Source organism: Bos grunniens, chromosome 22, assembly GCF_055505025.1.
Source record: "Bos grunniens cultivar Pamir isolate PY7600 chromosome 22, Bosgru_T2T1.0, whole genome shotgun sequence".
Lineage (NCBI taxonomy): Eukaryota > Metazoa > Chordata > Mammalia > Artiodactyla > Bovidae > Bos > Bos grunniens.
In genome coordinates this window covers 48,182,743-48,188,348 of record NC_141186.1, presented here as the reverse complement: position 1 = coordinate 48,188,348, position 5,606 = coordinate 48,182,743, and the positions used below count along the sequence as shown (strand labels likewise).

Here is a 5,606-nt window from a genome sequence, read left to right as displayed (position 1 = left end):
GACTCTCTGGACTCCAGAGCATCTCTGAAAAGATGTGTTTCTGGGGAGGGTCTTGGGGCCCTGATGGAGGTGGCTTTGGAAGGTACTTACACTCAGTGGCCCACATGCCTTCCGTCCAAAGGAACTGCACCAATTCGGGGCCAAGTCCCTAACCAGGCCATCACAGCCTCAGAGGAAGCTGAGCTGCAAAGACAGATGATCCTGTCTGCCCTCTCCCCAGCCCGTGTCAGGTGCTGAGAACGAGGACAAGGAAATCAGGGCACAGACTGTGAGAGGTGGGACAGGACAAGGACAGCTTTGCACAAGAAGCCCTGGCCTGACCCTGGCCTCAATCCTTGGCAGGAGGTGGGCTGCAGAAAGGAAGGAGGGTAAATGGGTTTCAACTGATGTGTCGATTCCAGCTGGTTGCCAAGGGCTCCCTACAGCTGTGTTGAGGATTCTGAGCTGTATCCCTCCAGGCTCAGAAATGCTGTGATCAATTAGTAATATCGGCCACCAGTACAGAGGGGGACACAGTAGCCCATGTCACAATTTGTCAGCCCCTCCTTTCACCTCTCCTCCACTCTCAGCACAGAGTAGGAACCCGCTAAAGTTCTGAAGTTTCACTGTTTTTTTTAAGGTTTTTTTTTTTTTTTTTTTTTTTTTTTATGTGGACCGTTTTTAAAGCCTTTATTGTTTCGAAATTTTTTTTTGGCCCCAAGGCATGTGGGATCTTAGGTCTCTGACCAGGGATCGAACCCACACCTCCTGCCTTGAAAGGCAGTCTTAACCACTGGATCACCAGGGAAGTCCCGTGGTTCACTGTTGACTACTAAGGTCAGGACAGAAGTCATTTCTACTTTAGTTAATTGTGGAGATGGAGATACGAACCCAGGGACTCTTCATTTGCAAGAACCAGGAAGGGAACAAGGAGAAGAGAATAGAAAAGAATGACAGACAGGAAGTGAGAAGTTAGATGTGCAGGAGAACTTCTGGGCAGTATGGACTGAGATCCTGAACCCAGGCACAGCTCTGCCCTCACCAGTCAGCAAGAACCAAGAGTTTTCAGAGGCAAATTCCAGAGATAAATCTTGGCAAGGACCCAGGGGGTGGCTCTTTGTGCTGCAGGAGGTGGGGCCCAAGCCTTCTATGAAGTCTGGCAGACTCGGGCATCCCCATTGGGCCTGGGGCAATGCAAGGGGCACAGAAGGGTACCAGATGCAACTCCTGCATGAGCCCCTCCCTCACATAGCTTCCCAAGTTGTGGGGAAAGAATGTTGGTGGAGCCAGAGCAGGTGGGGCCAGGCAGGATGCTCCCTTTGGGATGGGAGAACCTGGGCAGGTTTCTGGGGAAGGGACAAGCTCCAGAGAGCCGATGGTGGGGCAGCCTGTGTGTGCCTACCCTGGTTCCCTCAGCTTCTCATTTCCCCTTGGACATCCACCCTGTGAGGCCACACAGGAAGGTCTGCACAAGCCTTCACTGCTGGGGAACAAGCCTCCAGAAGGGGTGTTGTGTCCTCGCCCTGTTAGCAGCCAACACCTCCACACCCATTACTCATCTGACTTCACCCAGACCAGTTACCAACTGCTCCCCTGGCCCCAACTGCTCCTGTGACTTTAGGGGTACCCTGGCCTAGTGCCTATGAGCTCTGGCCTGGAATTCAGAATAGTCTGGGATGTGAGGCTCAGTCTGGCCACATCCTAGCTGTGTGAGAATCGGCATGTCATTTTGCCTCTGTGGGCCTCAGTTTCCTCTCCTGTAAAACGGGGCTAACGATGGTCCCCACATTGTAAAGGCTTTGTGGAAAGACTGTGAGTTAATAAATATCAAGGGTTAGTTCAGGGCCTGGTAGGTAGTGAATACTTGATATGTGAGGGTTGGAATTATTGTTCCTGTTATGATTCTAATCGGAGACCAAGTTGATGTTTACCACATCCTCTGCAGAGTCCTGATTCCACCTGGACTCCTGGGGGACCTCTTCTAAGATTGGTAGGCATCAAGGCTGGTGGAGGGCTGGGGACTTGGGATGCCCTGAACCTGAAGGCCTGGGGCAGAGTCTGATGGGCCAGGCAGAGGTTCTGTGCAGCCCCGAGGCCTCTGGGTCCGCTGAGCTCTGGGCTGTGGAAAGAGTTAGCCATCCCAGGCTATAATCCCATCTATAATTACCTTCCAGCAGAGGTCTGTGGCACTGGGCGGGGGAAACCATTGTCAAGTTTTATGTTGCTGCCCATTCAGTGACCTTGGGCAGCCCCACACCTGCTGGCCACTATTAGACACAGATGAAGATTGAGTTCTTTGGGGAGGAGACCCTTCCAAGGAGGCTGACCTCTGAGTGCAGGCTCCAAGAGTTCAGGATCCCCACAGTCTCTAGAGATCCACCTCTGCCCAGCCCCGGAGGCAAAGACTACTCTGGGGAGCCAGGAGAATTGATGGGGAGCTCTTCAGGGCCTCCTGGACACAGTGTTAAGCCAGAATGTGAAGGATGCTAAGGACCCAAAGTACATTCTCCATCCTTGTCCTCCTAGTCACTATCCCCTTTCCCTCCTCCCTTCAGACACCCAGGCCTTGGTTTTACGAGGACAGTTGCTGGCCGTTGCAGCAGTGGCTGGGAATGATGGTGCCTCAAGGGCAAATCTGGAGCCTGAGCCTGAGCCGTCTCTGGAGGTCGCGCACCCTTGCTTGGCTGGAGCCTGACCTTCCACTCACCGCCGTGTGCACTTGCACCCTCTGGCTCTCCCACGCTCCAGGCCTCTCACACCTCCTTGTCTAATCAACCATGTCAGCAATTGCAGGGTGATGAGGGAGGAAGTAATGATGACTTCCCACCCCAAACTTCCTCATCTTACAGCAGCAAGAGGTAGAGATTCCAGGAGTCAGCCTTGGGGTTGCAGAGAGGATTCTGCATCTGAATGCTACGGGTACTCTCGGGCATCAGCAGAGGTGGGTCTACCCTGAGCTGCTGCATCATGTGTTGCTACTCCTGATTCTTCTGGGCACATCCCCACCTAGTGTATCTTTCTCCCCAGGACAGGGCTGGGGTGTCCCTGGATCCACAGAGGGGCTTCCAAGGCTGGGGTACAGGACAGGGAGCCCCAGAGGCTCAGGCCAACCCCAGCCACCCTGATTTCCTTGGGGAAGGGGCTCCCGCCCCGGCCCCATTGCCCTGTGGAGACCCAAAGGAAGCCAACAGATGCGGTGAACAGACGCTGCTGAGTACTGCTTGGGCTTGGGGTGCCACCCCGGGAAAGCCAGCCTTCACTAAGCACCTACAGTGTGCCTGACCCTCATGGGGTGGCAGTCATGTGTGTGGAGGCATGAGGAGGGGTCAGGAGGAGAGGACATGGGCTCAAGGGAATGTGGCCCTACAGCTAGGGAAAGAACAAAGACATACAAGCCCAACCCTACAGGCACCAAGAAGGTCACATGCCAGAACCATGACACCAGGGATCCCAGAGACCCATAGGCAAAGGTTCCAAAACAAATAGTGAAAGACAGGAAGGGTGTTTGAGGTGGTGCAGGAACCCCATACACACACCCACACTCTCACCCCTGAGTCTGTTGCTCAGAGTCCCAGAAATTCATCGCTCAGGGCTGTACCTCCAAGCTCACACAGCAAAGGTCAGAAGGGCAAAGATCAGAGAAGTCTCCCTGGACCCACACCTGTGTGCCCTTTCATGTGGGCAAACCTTGTGCTCAGGGAGTAGGCTGTCATCAGCCTGCAGCAGTGGGGGAGGGGCATATGGGGTGGGTAGAGGGCTCTGTATCAGCTCTGTGTCTCCACCCCTGCCCTACAGGTGCCATCAGCAGGACGTGGCTGACGTGATCAGGTACTCTGATCCTCACTGTTTTGGACCCACAGGGCAGCATGAGTGATAAAGGCCGTGCTGCACTTACTCACTCATTTAAAGGTGCTTACTGGAGCCAGGCCTGCCTCCAGATCCCTGCCCTTTTCTCTACCTAGAATGCCTGTCTTCCCAATCTTCTTACCTCCAGTTTCTGTCCGGAAAGTGCCTTTCCCAAATCTTCATTTCCCATTATCTTCAGCACAGGGCCCAAATGCAGGTCCAGCCCTTGCATGGCATCCAAGACCTCTGAGAATGTGAATCCCCCACTGACCCCTAGGGTCCCCTGTGCACCCCATGCTCCAGCCTTCCAGGCTCACCTCGATGCTCCTAGGATTGGTCTTTGCTCCAGCTGTGAGTGCCTCTTCTGCTTCCTCACCACTGTCTGAGAAGGAATTCCTCCTTGTCCTTTCTGGCCCACACCAGGGGCACTCTCCGGTGGAGCCATCCTCACTTCCTCAGCTCTAGTACAGGCTCAGGCACACAGATCAGATCAGATCAGTTGCTCAGTCGTGTCTGACTCTTTGCGACCCCATGAATCGCAGCACCCCAGGCCTCCCTATCCATCACCAACTCCCGGAGTTCACTCAGACTCACGTCCATCGAGTCAGTGATGCCATCCAGCCATTTCATCCTCTGTCATCCCTTCTCCTCCTGCCCCCAATCCCTCCCAGCATCAGAGTCTTTTCCAATGAGTCAACTCTTCGCATGAGGTGGCCAAAGTACTGGAGTTTCAGCTTTAACATCATTCCTTCCAAAGAAATCCCAGGGCTGATCTCCTTCAGAATGGACTGGTTGGATCTCCTTGCAGTCCAAGGGACTCTCAAGAGTTTTCTCCAACACCACAGTTCAAAAGCATCAATTCTTCAGCGCTCAGCCTTCTTCATAGTCCAACTCTCACATCCACACAGTAGGTGCTTGCTAAACGATTGCTGGAGGGAATGAATGAATTAGGTTCTATGCTGGGCTCTGTTGGAGTCTGTGCTGGTTACCTAGGCAAGTTACTTGGCCTCTTGGGACCTTAGTCTCCCATCTATACGATGGGAAGTTAAAGGGGAGTTAGATGAGATGGTTGTATTAAGCTTCTAAGAGCCTTAGGTTTTACATATATATTATATATATATTTACTTGTTTAAGATGGTAAAGAATCTGCCCACAGTGTGGGAGACTCGGGCTTGATCCCTGGGTTGGGAAGATCCCCTGGAGTAGGAAACGGCAACCCACTCCAGCATACTTGCCTGGAGAATTCTGTGGACAGAGAAGCCTGGCAGGCTACAGTCCATGGGGTCACAGAGAGTTGGACATGACTCAGCAACTAACACTTTCATTTTAATTTATTTATTTGGCTGCACTGGGTCTTAGTTGTGGCATGTGGGAACTTTTAGTTGTGGCATATGGGATCTAGTTCCCTGACCAGGGATTGAACCTGGGCCCCCTGCATTGGAAGTGCAGACTCTTAGCCACTGGACCACCAGGGAAGTCCCAGAGCCTTAGGTTTTATGCAGAGGACTTCAGGCCGTGTAAGCTTCCCCTCCCATCCCTAAACACATCCTGTTAATATTAAATCATATAACAAAAATAGTAGTAATCTATTGGGAGCTCACTCTGACCTAAGCCCTGTGCTAGACCTCCTCTGTCTACATTCCCTGAGCCTCTGAGGGGTATTAACAACCCCAATGAGAGATAAGGAAGATGAAACCAGAGAGGGGAGATGACTTGCCCAAGGTCACACTGCAAGAAACCAGCCCCCAGTGGCCAGGAGACTCCTGGTCTCAGACTTAGGC

General features: G+C 52.9%; 1 non-coding gene across 1 annotated transcript; it reads right to left on the bottom strand.

Annotated features, from left to right (window-relative positions):
* Positions 1 to 5,227: 5,227 nt before the first annotated feature.
* TRNAG-UCC (transfer RNA glycine (anticodon UCC)) lies at positions 5,228 to 5,300 on the bottom strand. Its single transcript has one exon. It is a non-coding gene; the product is annotated as a tRNA-Gly (tRNA).
* Between the last annotated feature and the right edge of the window lie 306 nt (positions 5,301 to 5,606).